The following is a 24,445-nucleotide window of genomic DNA, read 5'->3' on the forward strand; positions in this document are numbered from 1 at the left end:
GGTTGGGAGTTGGGCTGGCAACTTGACACCGTAAAACTCCACTGTCAATCATGAGCAGACAGGTGATATACTGTGGTGACCCCTGACTGGGAAAAGCCGAAAGAAGAAGAAGATAAAGTTTACATTGTATTTTTCACTTAGTAGTTTAAGTCATGTTTGGTTGGTTATGTGGAGTTGTGTATATATATATATATATATATATATATATATATATATATATATATATTGATCTACTTTATATTATCAAAAAAACACTTATGCAAAATTTGCGAAATTCAAAACATCAAGGCCACTTTGCCAAAAAGGCATGTTATCAAACACCCAGAACATCACAATTTCACTCCGGGAAACTAACCACTGGGCCACCATAGTGAACTTTGCCCTTTTCTTCTCTATAGTGTGATCTTGGAGTTGGTATATTTAGTTGGGGGGATGGGGGATGCAGCCCCCCACATGGGGGGATGGAGAGCAAAGACCCCCACATGGGTGGGCTTGATTTACTTTGGTTTGTTTTTTTCTGTGTTGGTGGACAAGTGGTTAGTTTCCCGGAGAGAAATTGCAATGTTCTAGGCATTCAGTAACATGCCATTTTGGCAAAATGGTCTCGACGTTTTCAATTTTGCTTAAGTATTTTTTCAACAATATAAAGTAGATCCATATTTATATTATCTGAATTTGTTTGTTAGTTTGGCGTTGAACACAGAGGTTGGGTTTATGTAATGACATCCACCATATTGCTGTTACTAACTACATTCTATAGCCACTGGTATGCTCTGAGTGGTCATTAGAAGATCTCCTCACAACATGAAAACACTGAAATAAAATATAAATATACAATGAGATTGTGATCATGGAATGGCAGTAGGGATGAAGAGCCACATTAAAACAGGTTAACCTTTCTCATATTTCAGGGGTTATCTGCAGATATCATCATGTTGCAAGAAACACACTTCAATGAGGGTGTGCACTTAAATCGGGAGGGGTTTATGTATACATTGGGTACTTATGCAGCTTATCCAGAGGGAAGAAGAGGAGGGGGAGTGACTGTATTTAAACAGGGTCTTATGATTTCTCTGTTGGACAGGTGGGCAGAGCTGTGCCTTGATAAAGTGCAGGTTAGAGGGATGCTGCACACTTTGTTTATACCCCACCTTGTACATTAACGTGGGGTTTAGCTTCACTCATAAATGATTGGGAGTGTCTCTAGAAGAGGTTTGCCATTTCAGCAGGTGACTGGAACACTGTTATAGAGTCAGATGAGATTCATTCTGGTAAAAGAGCTGCCTCAGTCCTTTGCATTGTGTAGGCATCTTTGTCTCAATGGTTGGCATGGTGGACCTTTTCAGGTGGGTGGGGAGTCAGTCACCAAGGATCACAGGTTTCTTAGTAAGACATAAACAAACTCCAGGCAAACTATTTGTACCAAAAGATCACAAATATAGGCTTAGCAACTTTTCGACTCTCCTACTGTCACTTTTGAAATATTCCCCCATACTTTCTACAGGGGCAACATAAATGTATCTCCAATGTGGAGAGTCAACCTTTTATTAAGTGAGGACCTGGCTTTATGGGAGAGCATAAATGGGGGTTTTATCAGGGGGACTAGGTATAACAATCTGAGTCCAGCCTCCTTTTTCAGTTGCTGGGAGTTCTTTAAATAAAAATTAATTGCATTCCTAAACATGAAGGGACCCAAGGCCAAAGACAGAGCTTGTATGAAGTTGGACAGCATCCATTAGGACCTTCACAATGTGCATGCAGGGTTGTTGCATGGGAAATGGAGGCTTTACAAAAGCTGGAACAGGCTAGGAAAGCCATGGATAAAATACCTGCCATATAAGGTGGATTTGGCTAATGCTTTTTCTGTGTCAACCATTGAAATTTAATTTGGCTCTGAGACTACACCGAAAAGAAATTGACAGGAATAGTTGCCAGACTCAAGTTATGCATTTGGGAGAGGTAGTTACCCCCCTCCAACAAATTATCACACCTTTCTATTCTCACCATTAGCTGAGGAACCATACAGACCTTCTGTAACCTCTGACATTACTAAATACTTAGACTCTTTAGTCCTTCCTAAATTGTCATCAGCTCAAGCTGAAGCACTTGCACATCCACTGACAATGGAAAAGCTTTCTAACTCACTGACCAAACTCAAGAGAGGCAAAATTCCTGCCCTGACAGCCTTCTATTAAATGTTTATTTAAAGTGGGGTATCATTTTGTGAAAATATATAGGTGGCTAGCTAATGACATCCTTATATCTGGACTAGTGTCCCCATCCTGAAAAGAGGCTACCGTTAGTAGTATTACCTAAATTGGGGAAGGACCATCTTTTGGTCAACTCATCACTAAATTTCAATTTTAAACCACAAGTACAAGATTTTCACTTAATTATTAGCCGGTAGGGTTGTAGCAGTTCTCCCCAATTTAACACATCTAGATCAAACAGGATTTGTTCTGGGTTGTATCTCCTTTGACACCTTAAAAAAATTCTCATTTTTGAACATGCATCTACGTAGGTCTGGCTTGCCAGTTCTTTTAGCTAGCTTAGATGCTGAGAAGGCCTTCAACAAAGTTTCTTGTATGCAGACTGGATAAGTCTGATTCATCCATCAGAATTAAAGTAGATAGGGGCCTCTCTAGCTCTCTCAGGAAATTAGGTTGCAAAGGGAAACCATGCAGCAATGTCCCTTATTACCCCTGCTGTTTGCCTTGTATTTGGAATTGCTGGTGTAGAGTTTGCATAATGCACTGAATCCTGGTATTAGCATAGGGTATCAGATCGCCTCCCTATCCTTATATGTGGATTACCCGCCAATACACTTGGCATATTAAAAGACCAGTTCAGACTTGCTTTTCATGTAGCTGACCTTGTTTGTCAGGATCTCAGGCTGTAAAGTCAATCACTCCAAATCACAACTAGTCTGAGTTAACTACATCCCTTCTCAGCTTGCATGGATAAATTCCCTTTCCTTTCTTGCCCAAACAACAGGGCATACCTATGGGTCACCCTTTATAATAATATACAGAATTCATTGAGCCTATCACTGAATAGAATCTTAGAAAAAGTAAGGACCTACTTCAAATTGTAGACAGGGCTTAAACATGAAATTTAGCAAAGTAAGCTTGACATTAAGTGGCTTGTTTTCTCCCAATATATATATATATATATATATATATATATATATATATATATATATATATATATATATATATATATATATATATATATATATACACATATATCATAGGGCTTTCCACTCAGATCTGGCTTGATAAGTTTAAGGAGGATCGTTATTGCATTCTTGTGGCTAGACCTAAAGTTAAGAAATAAATGGAAGATTTTTAACCTTTGGTGGGTGGTGGGGGGTGGGGGTTGCTGCCCAGTTATGATCTACATTTATTAGTTGCTCATGTGATAGTCATGTGGGGGTTGCTCACATAGGATGTATCTAAACCTGGAAATTTACTGCACTATAAAAATTGGGGGGGTTATAACTTTCTACAGAACCCTCTCGAATGCTGTGTTTAAAATGTCAAGTATAATTCACCTGCCCATGAAAACCTCTATAAAGTAATATTACATGCAGTTAAAATTATGAATACCTTAATCTGGCTAGAATCTCTCTGTCCCATTCATTACTGTAGAGTTTGAAATCCTTTCACAGATGAGTTTAGTGCACTTTTAAAAAACTATATTGACTTACAATTTTGGGAACAGTTGTTTTTGGAAAATGAAATGATGACATGGTTACAACTAGTGGATAGATTTAATTTTACTAACAGGGACAGGTCAATGACTCTTCTTCATAGTGCACATCTTGGAAGTATGTAAAATTCAGACTGGCCGAGATGGGTGAATTGGTGGCTAGATATGAGATCCAACCTACAATCCATGAAGAGACAATAGCTAAGGTATATAGTATATTATTGTTGTCCAGGCTTCATCTTCATATTAAACATAACCTGGGATGACAGGCAGACCTAAACATTACAAACCAGATGGGCCCTGGGTGACACTGATTCAAACACCTAGATATACAAAGTCCCACATGTTCAGAATATCTGGTTAGCAGTGTCTAAGTATTTTTACACTCCATGGAAATTATGAATTATTTTTCCTAATGACTCGCTCTTATGTTAGAGATGTGACACTGGCAGCATGGGCACATGGACACATATATTTTGGGAGTGTCCTCCATTTGAAGCCTTTGAAGAGAGAGAGAGAGAGAGAGTTACACTTAATTTGTGATAATTTGTAGCTAGGCTTTATAGACCTTAATCCATCCTTTTTTCTTATCAGTTTCTCCTTCTAGTACATATTCCCTTTCAAGACCATCCACTATTACAGTCGTTAATGTTAGCAGGTAAGAAGGCCATGGTTAAAAGGGGTTCCCTTTAATTTCTAATTTATATAACTTCATGAAAAATTTGGAAGACATAAAACTGTGCTTTGGATATCAGATTTATATTTTCAGTTACAAACTGAACTTATATTGTGCTTTTGTGCATTGGTAAAGGAAAATATGCTCCCTTGAGAAAAGAGATATGTATATGTTTGTTTTGAATTGAATCTAATGAACATTTTCAGGCTGTCAGGTGCTAATACAAGAACAAAAACACTTGCTGTGCAACTAGAGGTTTAATCCATGAACACTTATGTACATTACACTCTAAAGAAAAATACCATGAAATCTATGTAGAGCCTGGAGTATCATGATTAATCTCTAAAACTGGAGAAAATAAAACATTTTAGGGACATTTCTAACTTCAGAAAGGTACTTAATAAGCTTTTCATAAGCACCCCTCATCCCTTTTAAGCTCTAGATTGATGATAGAGTACTAACAGTGGTGAGTGGCTACCACAGAAAAGTTTACACTTTGTTTAGCTTTTTTTGGATGCTCTGTGCCATGATTTTGGCATGCAGTACCAACCAACAAGCCTTGCTCTGGGTCACCAATGGTCACCAGGCCTACCTCTTAACCGAGGCCAATGATCATCCTATTGATGGTGACCTCTGTAGCTACCTCTCCAGGAGGGAAGGTGGATGATCCTCATCTGAGAGTGGTGTGAAGTGGCCATCCAGGGTCACCCAGCCCCATGTCTGATGGCTAGTAACATCTCATGTGCTCGGACAATTGAACTCTACATTGGGACCCTACAGTATCTCCTGATATGGCTGACAGGGTTGCATGAGTAGTCAGGCCAACAAGGGCATAGGGCCTGCCCATAATGTCAGCTATGGAGCTGACTGATATCTGGGTGAGTTTTCCTCGGAGCCAGCCAGCTAGACATACCTCTGAATCTCACTATTCCCCATCATGATGTTACCTTTCTTATGTGTCACTCCCACTTCCTGTTTGTAGTCCACACTCCCTATCGCTAATTATTTCCCCTCTATTTTTGTGTCATTCAACTGTTGTCTGCACGTTTGTGCCCATACCTTAACTGTCTGTCTATGTCTATATTTTATCTTTCTCTTGGTCCTTGCTGGCTTCCCTACTCCCTCATTCCTTTCCACACCTGCACCTGGGTATCATTTCAATCTATCTTTCTTCTTCCAAAATGTGGAGTGAGCGCCTGCTCCACAGGAAAAAAAAATACCTTTATTCCTCACCTACTTTCTTTCAAATTAATCTTTTGTGGGCTCCCTGCTTGCTCTTGCCCATTTCTTCCTTTCCTGTCTCCCCCTTTTTCTCTACATTTATATAATTGTGCCCTCTTACAGTGCCTATGTTGCAGCTATGAGATTACCCATTGCATGTGTGAATGTGAGTGAATGTGCAAAGCCAGAAGCACGTAGCCTTACTGAGCTTGGACACATAGTCATCTGATCACCTGTCATATGCTGCTTCAATACACCTAATTAGCATGACTATACCAGTAACATGGTGACTCTAATTTGTTATACAGCCCTTTTCCCACAACATTGGCACTATGATGGTCCTAATACATACCTGCACAGCATTGGGCCACATTGTAATACAGCATCTTTCAAGCTCCAAACCACAGAATGAATATTTATTAATACCCTCAATATCTCTGCAAAATATTTTTGTGTTTTTTTTAAAGGAGTAGTATTAATCATTCAGTGTAATCACAGGTATCAGTAATATGAACTGAATGCAGTACTACAAATGACTGTAATTTCAGGTATAGATAGACAAACTGATAACTAGGCAGATTAATAGCAAGTAGCTATACAGATAGGCAGTTAGTTACACAGAAAATAGCTAATCAGATAGGAAAACAGACATGTGTGTGTGTGCGTGTGTGTGTGTGTGTGTGTGTGTGTGTGTGTGTGTGTGTGTGTGTGTGTGTGTGTGTGTGTGTGTATATATATATGTATATATATATATATATATATATATATATATATATATATATAGATATATTGTGGGGGTGGGATTATATATATATATATATATATATATATATATATATGTATGTATATGGATCCCTATCATATGATAGAAACCTCATTTGACTGAAACTCATTTGACTGAGACCATGCGAATGAAATTTCACAAAATTTCAAAAGACTGAAAAGTCACCTGACTGAAACCCATAAGACTGAAACCTATAATACTTAATTTCAACATACTAAATTTTAAACTGGACCATATAAAACCAGACTAGGTGGGGGACTACGCCCCCCACACCCCCCAATGCAGGGGGCTGTGCCTCCCACATCCCCCCAACTATATATATATATATATATATATATATATATATATATATATATATATATATAGATATATATACTAACTCCAGGATCACACTATAGCGAGGAAAAGGGCATAGTAGTGGCAGCATGTAGACTACTGTAAGGTACATGAAAGGTATATGCCCTTTTCTCCCACTGTAGTGCAAACATGGAGTTAGTATATACAATTAGAAGGGGTGGGGGGTGCAGAACATTGGGGGGGTGGGGGTGTAGCATACCCCCCACCTAGTCTGGTTTTATATGATCCAGTTTACAATTTAGTATGTTGAACTTCAGTATTATGGGTTTCAGTCAAGCGACTTTTCAGTCTTTTGAAATTTCAGTCTTATGGTTTCAGTCAAATGGGTTTCAGTCAAATGAGGTTTCTATCATATGATAGGGATCCATGTATATATATATATATATATATATATGTATGTATATATATATATGTATATATATATATATATATGTGTGTGTGTGTTTGTGTGTGTGTGTGTTTGTGTGTATGTGTGTATAGTATGGGGGGTGTATATGTGTGTATTTATATTTTTTGTACTGAATAGAGTCCCTTTTCATAGGTTCATAGATAAGTACTAGGTTAGCTACCCATACATGCCATTTTAAGCCTATCCAATATCCAGTGAGTTTTCAGTATTTTGACAAATTAGGTGATTTGGTCTCAGTGAAATGAAAGTCAGTGAAATGGTGATATATATATATATATATATATATATATATATATATATATATACACATGTATGTGTGTGTGTGTGTGTGTGTGTGTGTGTGTGTGTGTGTGTGTGTGTGTGTGTGCAGTTTATCAATTACTGCTGTACTCTGAAAGAAAATGGTGACTTTTCCTTCTTTCCTTCTCTTTTATCCCATTTGAAGTTACCCCATCTATTTCCATCCACTATATCAGTGTTGTGATAGTTTAGAAAGCTTTGTTTTAAATATAAAAAAATTCTCTTTGTGTATAGTGACTCTCCTATAAAAAGCCACATACTCTAATTTTACCAGATGTCTTCCAAACACTTCAGATTTACATTCTATGCAGTTACAACCAATATACCAAGTGAGCATTTTAAAGGGATGGCAATAGAACAAATGCATTTCTGAGGCTCAGTAAACTTTGATATTATTCATATTCAAATAATTTAATATTCAAGGGGGTCAGATTCTAACAATTTAAAATTCAACTTCAGATTCTTTATGATGCAAATAAACTGAAAAATAAGTAAAAAGTATACCACACTATAAAGGTACATAATGTTCAAGTAAAGTCTGGGAAAATTAATTAAGGGAGTTCATATAGCAAATTAGACTTAATGCATGTTTTTTTCCCCAGTTTAAACCATTTTCCCTCTAGCACCAGTGTTTTGAAATTGCATTCTTATTCAACTTGATTTCCTTTTCCCTACATTTGGATTTCTTTAATGCATATATTTTTTTTAGGGCAGGATTGTATTTGTGTAATGTTTTAGATATGTTTATCCTTTAACTTTGGCTGGCTAAGAACTTGCTATATTCAACTGGACGTATAAGAGAATTTATTGATTTTAACTGTGTGGAAGGAATATTAGCTGAACTGGAAGTTTAGTCAGTGTGCTAAAATTTTGTTATTTGCTAGTAATTACAGGTGTGGGGTAGGACATCTCTTTGTTCCTGATTTCCTGTCTTTGCCTATTTATGTGTGTGAGTGTTTTTCTTAAAAACCTTAAAACTGGCGCTTGGCCGGCTAAGAACTCTATATTCAACTGGACGTATAAAGAGAAGTAAGTACCTTTGCTCTTTCTTTTTTTTTTTTCAAAAAAATTCGTATTTTAATTTATTTTAACTGTGTGAGAATTAAATATGAACTGGAAGTTAGTCAGTGTTTGCTTTGCTTTGTTTTTGTATTTTGCTACATAATTGTGGGATTAGTAGGGGGTCTTGATTTTGCCTGTGCTTGCTGTAATTGGTGGGTACAGAAATGAAATCCGCTCTGCTTTTAACTCTCTTTGGGTGCAGTTGTAACTTGCTCAATATTTCAACTGGCGTATGAAGAGAATTTAAACCTTTATTTGCTTGCTCTTTTTCAAAAAAAAAGTATTTTTATTTAAATTAATTTTACTGTGGAAGGAATTAGCTGAACTGGAAGTTAGTCAGTGTTTTTGCTGAATTATTTCTATTTGCTAGTAAGGTGTGGTGTGGTTCAGTTCACATTCTTTTGATTTCCAGCTTGCCTATTTAAGTGGTATTATGTGAAATATTTTCGCTTAAAAACCTCAGCTTTTTGCTTTCAAGAACTGGCTATATCAAACTTACGTATTAAAGAATAATAGTACCTTATCTTATCTTTTTTTAAAATAAAGTATTTATTTATCTTTAACTGTGTTGAATATTAAGCTGCTTAGCTGAAACTTGGAAGTTAGTACTGCTTTGTTTTTTTTATTTGCTAGTAACAGGTGGTGGGGGGGTATCACATTCTTTTCCTGTTCCTGTGCAGCTTTGTATTTATGGTGTGAAAAAATATTTTCTTAAAAAAACAGCTTTTGGCTGGCTAAAGAACTTGCTATATTATTCAACTGGTGTAAAAGTAATTTTAAGTACCTTTATCTTTTTCTTTTTTCAAAAATACAGTATTTAAATTGATTTTAACTGAAGAATATTAGGCGGGCTGGAACTTAGCCAGTGTTTGCTGAATTTGCTTGTTGTTATTAATTTAAAAGTGGGGGTGTGTACATTCTTTGTCTTTGATTTCCTGTCTTGCTCATTTAAGTGGTACAATGTGAAATATTTTCTAAACCTCCTTTAAGCTAGAAGGGCCGCTACTCTCAACTTATTCTATAATTCGAAGAGAGAATTCTTCTAATTTTTTATCTGCTTCCTTTTTTCAAAAAATTTAATTTTATTTAAATTTATTTTAACTTGGTGGGCAGCGAATTAAGTGAACTTGAAGTTTGAATTGCTTTTTTGAATTTTAGTAATTGCTGGTAATTACAGGGGTGTCTTAGTCACATTCTTTTGATTTCTTTCCTTGCCTGTTTAAGTGTAGAAGTGTGATTTATTTTCTTAAAAAAACCTCAGCTTGACCCTCAAGAACTTGCTATATTCAACTGGACGTAGAGAGAGAATAAGTTAAGTACCTTTTGCTGTTTTTTTTTTTTTTCAAAGTATTTAAATTGATTTTAACTTTTGTGGAAGGAATATTAGCTGAATCTGAAAGTGGCTCAGTGTCAATTTAGTTTTTGTTTTTTGCAATTTTAGCAGGTGTGGGTAGTCACACTTTTGGATTTCCTTTCCACCCTCTTTGATGCCTATTTTTAAAAATTGTTGTGTGTAAAACCTCAAATTTTTTCAAAGGCTAAGAAAGCTGTTATTCAACTGGATGTATTCTAGAATCAAAGTAAATTTAAGTAAGTCTTTTCATGCTTTTTTAAATTTTTCAAAATTTTAAATTAAGTGATTTTATATTAGCTGAACTGAAGTAATGCGTTTGCTGGCTGAAGTTATTTTATAGTAATTACAGGAATTCCCACCATTATCTTAAGTTTCTGTCCTTGGTGTGGATAGTGGTATTGGCAGTGCTATTTTCTGCTTAATTTGTGGTAATTTGGCCGTAACTGACTTAATCTACAGGCCCAACTGGATGTATACAAGAATTTAAGTACCTTTTATATTAGGGAATTTTTTCACTAAGTACAGTATTTAAATTGATTTTAATTTAAATAAAGGAATATTAGTGATTTTGAAGTTAGTCAGTGTTTATGAATTATAAACTACTGAAGTTTACACAGGTGTGCTAAAGTCAGGTGTTTTTATTTCCCTGTCCTTGCCTATTTAGTTGGTCTAGTGTGAAATATTTTTGCCTTAAAACCTCAGCTTTTGTGGGCTAAGAACTTGCTTTATTCAGGTGGACGTGATAAGAACTTTAAACTGGGCGTGTTGCTTATTTAAGAAAAATACCGTATTCTTTTTGCTTTTAAATGTGTGGGAAGGATTGTTTTTTGAACTGGAAGTTGAAACTTAGAAGAAGAATTTCATTATTCTCTGTTTGTTGAATTTTGGTGGGGGTTGTCACATTTATTGATTTCCTGTCCTTCTCTATTTGGATTTCCTGTCCTTTATTTTAACAAAGTGGTACAGTTACAGGCTGTTTTCTGCTTTGCTATATTCAACTGACGAGTAAGAGAATTTTTCAACCTTTTATTCGCTCTCTTTTTTAGAAAAATACAGCATTCCTTCTGCTTTTTTCTGTGTGGAAGGAATTTAAGCTGATTTGGAAGAAGTGGGAATTTGCTGAAGCTTGTAATTTGCTCAAAATTACAGGTGTGGGGTAGTCACATTCTTTATAATTCTGTGGGTGCTGTATTTTCTTTGTGTACCTGTCATGTCCTTTTCTATTTTAAAGTGTGTTTTTTTTATTTTTAGCTTAAAACTCTATATTCAACAGGACTATATAAGACTGCTCTAATATATTCCTTTTAGTATATCTTAGAATTCTTTGATTTTTCATTTAAATTTATTTTTTACAAGTGGAAGGAATATTAGCTGAACATAAAGTTAGTCAGTGTTTGCTGAATTTTGTTTGCTGATAGTAATCCAGGGTGTGGGATAGTCACATTCTTTGATTTCTGTCTCTTTTATTTTAAAATTAGTGGATGTCTGGTGGCAGCGACTTTGTACCCCAGCTTTGGCCGTCTAAGAACTTTATATATTCAACCAATCACTCTATAAACTGGAAATAGTACCTTTTTATATTTACGAGCTTTTTTTTCAAAAAAATACAGTATTTAAATTCGAAATTGAAAACAATCTAGTGGAATCCTGTGAAAGCCAAGTTGGTCAGTGACTCAGTGTGTATGTTATTTGCTAGTAATTATAGGTGTGGGTTAGGTGTTTCTTGATTAACGACCTTTGATTTCCTGTCCAGACAGTGTTAAATATTCTCAGCTTAAAACTTTTTTCCTGTTTGCCTGATCTTTGCAATATTTCAGAAATGTGTATATAAGAGAATTTAATATTGATTTATCTGCTCCTTTTTTCAAAAAATACAACTTATTTAAATTTGTTTTTAAGTTGAAGGGAATTAAAGCACTACCAGAAGTATATAGCCTTTATGAAAGTTGCTAAGTGCTGGCTGAATTTGGTGTGGGCTGTAGTACACTTCAATTATTAGTCTTTCTTATTTAAGATAGTGTACAGTGTGAAATATTTTCTGCTTAAACTCCTCAGCTTTGGCCGGGCTAAGAACACTTGGCTATTCAGAACTTGCTATATGTAATTAAAGTACCTTTATCTGTAAGTTCTTTTTTCAAAAATTTTTTATTTACAATAGATTTTAACTGTAGAATAAATATTAGCTGAACTGAAGTTAGTCATGTGGGCTGAATTTTGTTATTTGCCAGTAATTACAGGTGTGGGGTAATCACAGGTTTGGGAGCCTGTCCTCCAAAAATTTGTTGTCCTAAAAAGTTTAAAATATTTTAATATTAAAAAATCTAGCTTTTTTCGCTAGAACAGCTTATATTCAACTGACGTATGCTAGAATTTAAGTACCTTATCTTTTTGGATTTCAGCCTTTGCAAAATACAGTAGTTAAAAAATACAGTTAAGCGTGGAAGGAATACTGTGTGAACTGAATATAGTCTGAACTCCTAAGTTGTTATTTGCTAGTACTACAGGTGGGGTAGTCTGTTTCTTTGATTTGGTAATCCTTGTTTTACTTAAACTGTACAGTGTGAAATATATTCTGTTTAAAGCCTCAGCTTTGGCTGGTCTCATGACTCTACTATTCGTTCTGCTGGTGAGAGTCATTTTCTGATTTACCTTAGCTCTGTTTTTCAAAAAAATACAGCATTTAAATTGATTTAAACTTGTTTGAGTTTAATCCTGTGAATATTGCTATAGTCAGTGTTTGCTGAAATGATGTTTTGTTTGCTAGCAATTGGTTTGTTTGCTTAAGTCACATTCTTTTATTCTGTAGCTAGCCAGTTAAGTACAGTGTGCAGCTTTTTCTGATATGCTGATCTCAGTTTTTGCCGCTACAAAAAATTCATCTGCTTTTACCTGGTAAGAGAATTTAAGTACTACTTTTGCTCTTTTTTTTTTTTAGTAAAAAATGGTTACAGTTAAATCTGATTTGTACTGTGAAGGAATATCCTAAGAAATGGAAGTTTTAAAGTGTTTCGTGAATTTTGTTATTTTGGCCTAATTACAGGTTGTTTCAAAAACTTCCTTTATTATTCCTGTAGCTGCCTATTTAAGGGGAAACAAACTGCAGATTCTGGGCTAAGTGACTTTTGCTTTGGCTATACCTCATACTGCTATATCTGGACATATACACAGATTTAAGTACCTTTATCTGCTCTTTATTTTCAAAATCTGCAAGTATTTAAATTGATTTTAAACTGCTGGACGCTATTAACTGAACTGCAGTTTTCACTCTTGAGAAGCACATAATCCACCCAATCTCCCTGTTTTTTTCAGTGTTAATCTTTTCCCAAACCATAACTGCCCGCCCCTCTTGTGTGTAAATTTGTGGATGATACTCCTTCTGGGCAAACTTCATTTGCCTTCAGCTCAACTCTAAAAGCACAGAGACTATTTTCTACACTCAGGCACTCCTACTGTGTACAGGGAGAGCATCTAATTCTAAGTCTTTTGGCTTAAGCTTTGTTTCTTGCCTTTCCTGTTTTAGGGAAGCATTTACTTTTGATGCTCTGCATTTTCTGGACAGGAGGAAGCTCCAGTTTACCAGGCTTTCTTATAACTAGCCAGTTTTCTAGTGTCAGCACTAAAATCTGTTTCATGGAGGTTTTCCACTTGTTCACTTCAAAGGCCAATCTGCTTTTACTTCGTAATTGTGTTCTGCACTACTTTGGGAGAAGACATCATCTTCTGCCTCTCAATTGTATTTATTTTTGCTTGGTGTAACTCATTCTAAGCCTTTGGTTTGTATCTCTTACTGACGGCAGGTAGTTTTGCACTGAGAAAATTTCTGCCACATCCTGCTTTGTACATGTAACAGTTAGCTTACATGCTTCTTTAACAAAGGGAACTGCTGATTGAGGCTCAGCAGAAAGTATTCTAAAAGTGTATTAATTTGGTTTACACTTGCTGAACTACTAGTTTGCTTGCTGAGTTACTGTGTATCTCTATAATTTTTCACGTGTTTTTCATTGGTTGTTTTAGCCATGTGAGATAGGGAGAGAGGTTTTAAAACCTATTGGATATTGTTTGGTTTCATTCTGAAGAAGTCATTTGTTATAAATGATGAAAGCACTCAATAAATTTATTTTTTATCGTTTTTGTTCCCTCGCCTCATGTTGTTGCTTAGCCGGTTCAACCTTTTTGCTTTCCCCTGTCCAGTCAACACTTATCACCTTTCTCCTCACCACACCCCAAAGATGCACTAAATAATGTACCTCTATGCATCCCCTGGGGGCTTTACTATTTGCCTATGCACATCCTGAGCCTCATTTATCAGCACACAAAGCTTCCTTGATGCCACTACCTCATATGCCCACCCTCTTACTACAAACTGCACCTTTAGCAACACATACTTAGCCTCATAACTCCTTTCCCTTTTCCTTCAAACTCTACTCTTTTTACATTCCAAAAATGAAGGTCACAGCTAAAAAAGAACTGTTTATTTTAAGTAGTAAACACTTTCATTCACCAACCTTCAATGAACTTCTTCAGACGTACTTAATGACAATCACCCCATTTTAAATAGTCCTCTATAGTCATATGATCAACCTAGCATCATGTGAGATTCATAAGACCATGGCCTAAGTTAAATACCCTGTTCTGAAAGAACATACACTACACATTTCAAAAAATTCAAAAAAAATGTCATTATCCACCCTCCTACTCCTTTGTAATCATTAACAATTTAAAACATTAATACAAAAATGTTTAGTAAATACAAACATAATTTTAAACCTCTTCCTTCATCTGAAAATACTTTTTAATTTCAATAAACAGGGTATAGAACATTGATCATTCAAACCTGGGTAGTAATAAGCATTCAATGCAACTTGCCACCATAATTCTTGTTTTTTGAGTCTCAAACTCAATGGACCACCCCTTGGGCTCAATTTGACCTGTTCTATCACTGAATTTAAAAGTGTGACCTGGGTTTATTTGAACATGTTTTGCTAAAGCACTTGCTTCTTTCCCTTTATCGATACAATAGATGTGTTCATAAATCCATTCCCTTAACTTGCATTTGGTCTCGTCTACGTAAAAACTTTCACATTCTTGGCATTTTGCTAAATACACCACTGCTTTGGTGTTACAATCATACTTATTTTGTGTGGCATATTTCCTATTCCTTATAGTGAAGTTCCGCCCAATAATAATAAGCCTACATTAGGGACATGATTTACACTTGTACATCCCCAGGTGTCTACTGATGTTCTTCTGTTCCTTTTCTAGAATAGATTTTAAATTTACCTCCTTTCTGTAAACAGTACTAGGCAAGCAATTAAATTTTCCCCTAATACTGGTGTCTTCCATCAGGATGCACCAGTTCTTTACCAAAATGCTACTTAGTGGGTTAGAGTCTAAGGTATAAACAATAATAAAACGTAACCCAAAATTGTTTTCAACCTCCTTTACAAAACCACCCTCTTGGGGATGTTAAAATGTACACCTCAGTGTTTCCGCCCTATTTATGATGGGTTTAAAGCACCCTTCTCCTCTTTTCTTTTGAACTTCCTTAGTTAGCTCTTCAGTTAAGTGTGATGGGTAGCCACAGTTTAAAAACATGTTCGTTAAGTTAGTACATTCAGGGAAAAAGTCATCCTTTAGGGTATTATACTGGCCACCCATACTAACTGTCCCTTCACTACCGAATGTTTTTGATGGAACGGATGTCCCACTGGTAAAATGAAGGAAGGAATTAGAGTTTGTGCTCTTTCTAAAAATCTTGGCCATGTTACCCCTATCCTTTATTAATGTTTTTCTGTATTAAAGGTAGAGGTAAATTCTAAAAAGCTAGTACTATTATTCATATGCTCCACTACATCTGTAGCGGCCTTAAAGTCCCCTTCAGGATGATAAAAATGCCATCTAAATAATGGGTATAAAAAATATTTTCTCATATATTTATTCATTTTTAAAAATAAGTTCCTTCTCCCAAAACATCATCACTAAATTTGCAAAACTGGCCCCAGAAGGGTAGCCCATAGCCACGCCCATCTTATGTTGGTAAAATGTCCCTTCAAAAATGAAATAATTATTACCTAAGATAATTTCCAATAGATCCTCAATAATCTAATGTCAGTGGATGTTGCTCCCTTTTCCAGTAAATAACTTACAACCCATTCCAGCCCTAATTTACGTGGAATTTCTGTATAAAGGTCTTTAACGTCTACTGTCAAAAAATTATAATTGTCATGAAACGCCTGTTGGTTAATAGCTTCCAAAAATGACCAAGAGTTCTTACAAATTTGTTGTTCATTTACCACATGTTTCTTGAGTATGTTGCCCACAACTTTTGCTCAAGAATATGTAATAGAATTCCTTACATCCACAATCGGATGTAATGGAGGATCCTGTAGGTCTTTATGGACCTTAGGAATGCTGAAAATGTCTGGGGTAATTGATGCTGGCATAGTTAAATAGTTATAAAGCGCTATATCTATCTGTCCATTAATGAACAAGTAATTAAGGTAAATCCTAAGCCTGCAATAAGCCTAATTTATTTTGCTCAAGGACACCAGATCATAGCTATCAGAGTTCAATAGTTTCAGCATCTTATTCCTATAATCTTCTGGGGTCATAAATACTAACCCCCTCCCTAACCTTTGTCGGGTTTCATTTATCTGATTCTTTTTTAGCCGTGACCTTCGTTTTTTGTTTTACTTAGTAGTGTTATAATTAGCTGGTTTGTTGACCTTCTCCCATATACTATATTCACTCCAGCTCTTTAAAATTAATGAAGATAGACACACCACTTTTGTGGACTGGAGTACAAGACTTAGCTTTAGAGCGATTAAAATATAACCCAATCTTAGACTCATCTTAGAGCTACTTCGGTCCTCAAATGTGAAATAAGTTTCAAAATAGTTGCAAGGCTAAAATGACTTCAGACCATAATAAGCCAAAAAATAAACAATAATAACAAAGTTAATGCATATGTAAACAAGTCACTTACAGTTTCTGAAAATTTCTATCCACATGCAGAAGCAAGCATTTAACAAGTGAATGAGCATTTCGTATTTTCACATTTTTTGCATGCAATGAGTTTTACAGTAATCACAGACCGTAAATAAAGGACCACATTTATTTGTCTAAAATCAAAACTTGTGCTGTAAATAGAGTGACATACAATTAGATTATTAGCTTTTGGTTTTAGCATTATTTACAAGAAGAGAGAAAATAATGAGGCTAATTAGATATATAGAGGCATTCCACATCAAACAACGTAAAAAGGTGAAAACTATGGAAAAATATCAGAACACTATATTAACATTAGCTAAATGTCCAGTTGCAAAAGTATTTATACTTGATCAAAACAGAAGAGAACTAGATAAAGACCCAACACAATGATATATTAAACAGTTCTGTTTATTAAATAACTCACAAAGAAACTTATGATTATAACAAACGATGAAGTCATTAAAAGGTACAAAAAAACAAAGAAGACATCAGAAATTCTAAAACAGGAAATTATTTATTAAAGGGAAGTTAACTGATAACCCCAGAAACTTTGCAAAAAAGAGTCTTAGAAGAAGAAGCTAAGGTCAATTGCAGTCATGATACTGGCTAAACTCAAATGCAAATTCATGTATTTGCTCATATTATGTTTTAACTTTAACTATCAACCTATACCTCTGTTGTTTATTTGTCTTGACAAATATTGCACACCACCATTAATTCATATTTTATTGCATTTACTATAGCACAACCAGGTTGTAACAGAGAAGTCAATAAAACAGCTTAATTTACTCAGTTAGCAAATTGAAATGCAATAAATAAATAAACTGAGTTATAGCTAAAGCCACATTTGGTGCAATGAAAACAAATGTCTTAGTAAGAAAAAACTCAATATTTCCAAGGATGAACAATTTAATAAAAAGTGCATTAACTGAATAAGTTATAAGTTCAGTGTTACAAAGAACAGCACTGATCTCATTCAGATTTATTTATTTATTTATTTATTTATTTATTTACATTTTGGCCTATTTTTAAGGGAGACCCTAGGTAGTATGACATGACAGGCAGGGAAATTCCTTTACTCTTTTCTAGGCACCAGGTGGTGCCAGAGGGATGTCTCTATTGCTTGGAGAATTCCAAAATGGAAGAAGGAGTAAACATTGTTGCTGGGGAAATGTTTGAGAGAGAATCACAGCAAGACGAAATCCTAGTTACTAAGCTGAGGACTGAAAGTTTGGATACAAAGTTATTGGAGAACTTAATGAATGAAAGAGAACCAAAGGAAGGAGAGGAGGCAGGCTGGAGTGCTGTAATGGACTGAGTGCTGCACATGCAGTCTGATAATGAAGCTTACACTGTGGCAAATAAACGAGTTACAGAGCCTGAGGCATGTTTGTCTGATGAAGTAATCAGTTTTAAGGATATGCCTCTGCAACTGGGCACTGTGGATGGCAGAAATTAAAGTAAAAACATGTGCAAGTGCTGTTAGGCAAGGAGCAGGAAGCAGTATACAACATGAAGAGAGGTGGTTGTCAGCGGCAGAAGTGTAATAGCTTTAGTAAAAAAAAAGAGGAATTGTAAGAATAAGAGGTAAGCTATTGTAAGCCAAAGTGTTAGTTTGTACTGCCTATTAAAGTGCACACTCTCTCTCCCTATTTTCTCTCCCCTTCTCCAGCCTTCTAGCCCTGCAATACCCTTTCTGTGACTACACCTGGCCTGGATACCTAGACCTAATCTAAACTAGAACAAGCTCTACTACCACGGTGAGATACTTTTGGGGTCTTTCTAATTGCTGCAGGTGTCGGGAAAGGTACATCCCAAAAGGGGCATTGTATTCTATGATGGGCCTGATGAGGGATGAATAAAGGGGCACGATTACCTCTCTTGATCTAGATGCGAAACCCTTCGTGATGAGGTGGGCTATGTAGAAGGTCTTTCTAACCACTTTGGCAATGTGGTTTTCAAAGGAGAGATTGCTATCAATTTGGGTCCCCAGGTCCCTAATAACTTTCTCTGTACTTAATGGGTTTCCGCCTATGTGATAATTTGTGGGCACATTGTTTTTGCCAAAGGGTATGACTATACATTTTTTGGCATTTAACTTTAAACCATGGTGCTGGCACCAGTTATCTGTCTCTGTGAGACCCTTTTGAAGGATGTTTGTGTCAGCTGGAGAGTTGATTATGGCGCCCAGTTTGCAGTCGTCTGTGAACTTGGTGAGCCATAGTTCTCCCACGTTTGCCTGTACCTCGGAAAAGTATATACCGAACAAAAGTGGTCCCAGGACAGAACCCTGTGGGATGCCACTTGTGACCGGTTTCGAGTCTGACATAGCTCCAGCAGCTCTCACTCTGTGGGTTCTGTCTTTGAGCCAGTTTGTGACCCATCTTGTGACATAGGGGTTTATATTTAAGCTGGATAGCTTATCTATGATGCCCGAGTGGGGTATTGTGTCAAATGCCTTTGCAAGGTCCAGATAGGCTGTGTGGACTACCTTCCCTTCATCTATGGCTTTGGTGACTGTTTCAAAGAAGTCAACCAGGTTCAAAAGGCAGGATCTGCCCTTGACAAAGCCGAACTGGGTAGGATCTAGTGTCTGTACGTCACCAATGTCTTTGTTTATGAGCTCCATGATGATCCTCTCCATAGCCTTGCAGACTAAGCTAGTCAGGCTTATGGGGTGATAGTTTCCAGGGTCCGTAGAGGCTCTACCTTTGTGGAGTGGGACCACTGTTGCTGTACGCCATTCTGTGGGCACATATCCTGTAGTGAGGTGGAGATTGTATAGCTGTTTTATTTGAGGGATTAGTTCCTCTTGTAGTTCATGTAGGACGCAACCTGGGATGCCATCTGGTCCCATGGAAGCAGTGTTTTTTGATTTGGAGATGGCAGCCTTCACCTGAGCTTCTGAGATGTTTGGGAGACAGCCCTCTGCTGGGATAGATACTTGCTCTTTTGGGGGGGAGAGGGTGGAGAAGTTTGCACTGAACCTGTCTGCCAGGATATTGGCGATGTCTGTGGGTTCAGTGTATTCTTTGTCATTTAGAATCAACTCAGAACAAGTCTGGGAGTTGCATCCCAGGTTTCTAACATAACTGAAAAAAGCCTTATGATTGTCTTTGGTGTCCTGTGCAATTTTTCTCTCGAAGCTGGCCTTGGAGGATTTTATGAAGGATCGTAATTTTTTGCTAGTACTGATCAGAGATGCCTTCCCTATTAGGGATTTTGCTCTATCATGTAGTGGCTTCCTCCTTCTGTTGTGCAGTTTATTTATGGCAGGGGTCCACCAGACTGGATGCCTGCCTTTGGATGATTGGGTCTTGGTTTTGTTTGGGATAGCATGATCCATGCATTCCTGGAGATGTCCGTAGAATGCATTTATATAGGATTCTGCAGTTTGGGCTGTAGTTTCCACTGGCCCTGGGGCCTTGAAGGATTCCACTTTGGTTTTGAGAAGTGAGAAGTTCGCTTTTGAGAAGTTTTTCACTGTGTCTTTCTGGGCTGGGGGTGGGGTCAGGATGTGGACATCCAACAAAATTAATTTATGGTCTGATCTTACCAATGAGGGATATACTTCTGGTGTGGAGCATAGAGTCCCCATGTTGGTAATGATCAGGTCTAGTATGTTGTCCCCTCTTGTGGGAGTGGTGACTAATTGTTTCATAGCATTTGAGTTTATAATTTCCAGGAATCTTTGGGCTAAGGTGCTGGGGCTTGAGTAGTGCTCCCAGTCAATGTTTGGGTAGTTGAAGTCGCCCAATATAATGGTGTTCGGAGAGATCTTCATGTTCTCCAATGTTTTCAGGAAAGCCGAATGGGATTCCTGACTTTGAGAGGGTAGTCTGTAGGATGCTATAAACTGAAAAACCGTCTTGCCCACTGTTAGTTGCACATGGATGGTCTCCGATACTTCGTGCAATGCCACTAACCTGGAGGTGTGGATATCCTCGATAAATATGGAAACTCCCCCTCCTTTTGTGGTTCGGTCCAGGTTTTGGGGCCGAAAAGCATGATATGAGGTATAGCCTGGTAGTGCTGGGGTGCTCTCTGGAGCCTTGAACCAGGTTTCTGTCACTGCACAGATATCGATGTTCTCCATACTGAGGAGAGCATCGAGTGCGTGCATCTTGAGGTTAAGACTTCTGACGTTTAGCAGCATTACCCTTAGTTTCTTGTTCCTTGTGCTGTCTATGAGGGTGGGTTTGACTTTTGAGCCTTGCCTAAAAAGGCACTATGGGGGTGGCAAGAGCCTTTGCCAATATCCGAAAGCCCAGTGGTGACAGGTGCAAGCCGTCCCTAGCGAAGCAACGTGACTTGTCGAGCATGTCATCCCAGGCTGACAGACACTGGATCCCCTTTGAATGACACCAAAATTTTAGCCAATTGTTAAAATCAATCATTTTGTCTTTGTACTGTGGCATCATTCTAGGTGAGGGTAAGATGCTGCTCAAGGTCAGGGTCATACCAGCCTGGGTACATGATCAGAGAGCTCCTCTATGTCTCTTTTCATGTAGTCCAGGGAGGTACATCTCAGGTCATTCACACCAGCATGTACAATGGCTGAGTCATATTTGTATTTGCTTTGGAGTGACCTGACTGCTTGCGTTATGTGTCGGATCCTAGCACCCGACAGGCAGCTCACCGTGACCTTCTCTTTATTCAGCCTGGTGAGCAGGACGTCAGTGTGTCTGACAACAGAGTCACCTATAACAAGAGTATCAGGTGTGTTATTCAGCCTTAAGGGCTGTGGCTGCTTGGCACACTGACTTTGTGGGTTATGTGTTGTGTGTGTTTTGTTTTGAGGTAGCGTTTGCTTGGATGTCTGCTTTGGAGGTCTCTGTTGCTTAGGTAGATTTTTATTTAGAGCCTCCGAGTATGTTTTTATGTATTTATGTGTTTGGTTCGCTGATGTGGTGGGACTATGTGATACTGGAATTGTGTTGTGTGAGGTTACCTTCTCCTCCTGACTGGTTACACCAGTTTTGAGATGAGAAAGCTCAGCCTCCAGTTTGGCTAAATAGTTGCATCTCTCACATATATTTGAACCTGTTTGGAGGAGGAGAGGGTTGTCCGTGTACATGAGACAGTTGTAACATTGCCTCAAAATTCCCAGATTCACCAGCTGGACTGGAGAGGAAACCATTGACTGACCTTTGGACATGCTAGAGTAATAGGAAACTGAATTTAAGATGGACCAATAGAGGACAGGGTAATCATAGAGTATAAGAGTAAGTAGTGCTTATGGTTTAATAGTGCTAACTTGTAGGATTACTTAATTGGACCAGTGAAGGGCCTTAGAATGAGAATATGGTGTTTAAATTGAGAGATAGAGCAGTTCTAAGGGAAAAAGTGAAGAGCAGACTTTGTGGAGCCAGGAATAGTTTAAACCCAATTAGGTGGCGCTGCCCGTTGTTGCGCTATGCACAAAACGCACAAAACCGCGCAAAAGAGGGTTTTAAGAGAGGAAGATGAAGGAGTTTTGGAATTGACCCAAAATGGCCAATAAAACTACAGTTTCAAGTCAGTAACCACTCCCACAGGGGCAGGCAGGCTGCTCAATGTTTTTCACTGCCACTGATCAACAGAGAGACTTTCCTTTAGCCCAAGCAAAAAATGGCCTCACAGAAACTTACAAACAGTTCAAGAACAGCAAGCCTGTAACTGAACTTTTTTAAATCTCAGAAAAGTGGGAAAAAAGCAAGATCTTTTTTGCTTTTTTTTGTTTTTTCAGAGGTTAACAAGTATCAACAAGTTATAACAGTGCAGCAAATGACCCCACACAAGAGTGCTAGGCCAAAGACAGATAAAATGCAAGTTTTGAGAAAACAACGATTTTAAAAATAAGTGCAAACAGGAAATTCAGTAAACAGCTCTAGGTTGTGCTCTAAATGCAGTTACTAATGCAGAAATCAAATTTAACAAGCCAGAAAATGCTCAAAATAGGTGGCTATGCAGAAAAACTTAGCAAATAAACAAAGGAAAAATACTTAAAGTCTCATAAGTGGCTCCTTTCTTCTCTCAGTGTTTTCTCCTCTTGGTGGGTGCTTCACCAAAAGCCAACAAGCCTGAAAAGATGCCAAAACCACGAGGCAACCAGGTTTTAAGAGAGGAAGATGAAGGAGTTTTGGAATTGACCCAAAATGGCCAATAAAACTACAGTTTCAAGTCAGCAACCACTCCCACAGGGGCAGGCAGGCTGCTCAATGTTTTTCACTGCCACTGATCAACAGAGAGACTTTCCTTTAGCCCAAGCAAAAAATGGCCTCACAGAAACTTACAAACAGTTCAAGAACAGCAAGCCTGTAACTGAACTTTTTTTAAATCTCAGAAAAGTGGGAAAAAAGCAATATTTGGTTTGATCGTCCCATGCTAATAAAAGAACAGGTATATAAAGAAGAAATTGAGTGGATGGAAAGACAATATGTAGAGAGAAATATTCAGGAAGCAAGTGGAATGACTGAGGTAAGTGAGAAAGAAAATGCAAGAAATACAACTGAGCAAGTGGGAGGACTAATAGCAGAAAAGATTCAGATACAAACAGAAAATAAGCATGATGGGTTAGCAAATGAAGAAGAGGAAGTGTGCGACTCAGAAACACAGGAAGAACAAGAACAAAAAGAAGTACCAGGAAACTGAATGAAGCAACCCACTCTGGCGCGTAAAAAGTCCAAATATTCAAAAAGAAACAACCAGGTGGCAGAGTGACTCAAAGAATAAGCTTTACCAAAAATGGTTTAGTGCTTTTGTCTATTTAAAAAACATAAGACATCTTCGATCTTCAGAACCATAAAAACCATACAAACCAAGCAAGAACATTTAAAAACCTTAGCTTCTACACACCCACACTTAAAAAGCTTATCAATTACAATATAGCTAAAGCCCGCCAAAATGTTTAAAGGCAGAGTACACAGTTTTCTGTAAAAGTGTCAGAACCTATATTAAACAAAATTACAGTTTTGATGCTCTAAACTTCAACTCACTAGTAATAGATATGGCATCATTGAGGCCAGGTGAATTAGATGCATCCAACCATAACTGCCATAGCTTTTCTCTACGCAACAATCGGTTTTGCCAATCACCATCATAAATAGAAGGAATTACTTTCTCTAAAATAGAAAACTTAAACTTAATGAAGTTCCTACAAGAGATAGCATGCCTGGCTCCTGAACTTTTATTATACTTTTAACAATGCTGTAACTATGCTGGTAAATTCTTTTATTCAAAGCATTGTTAGTTTGTTTGACAGAAAATGCTGGACATGTATCATCCAGCCAGGTAAACAACCCTTTCAGAGAAACAATTATATCTACCTTTCCTCATCCATTTTTGCATACACAAAGACTGGCAATAATTAACAGTACATGTAATATTGATGACACTCTACCACATTGGAGGTATTGTTAAATCAGCTTTATCCTTTAACTCCCTATTGAAATGTTGGCACTCAAAATGCTTAGTGCCGACAAGCCACAACAAAAACACCAAAAACACAGGAGAAGAGTGAATCTTGAAAAAGTACTATTCTCCTTTAAACGTCTTTTTGCTGGGGGCAAGCCCCCCCCCGAACTTATATATACCAACCCT

The sequence above is a fragment of the Protopterus annectens genome, chromosome 2.part2 (genome assembly GCF_019279795.1).
Source record: "Protopterus annectens isolate FY-2018-M chromosome 2.part2, PAN1.0, whole genome shotgun sequence".
Classification (NCBI taxonomy): Eukaryota; Metazoa; Chordata; order Ceratodontiformes; family Protopteridae; genus Protopterus; species Protopterus annectens.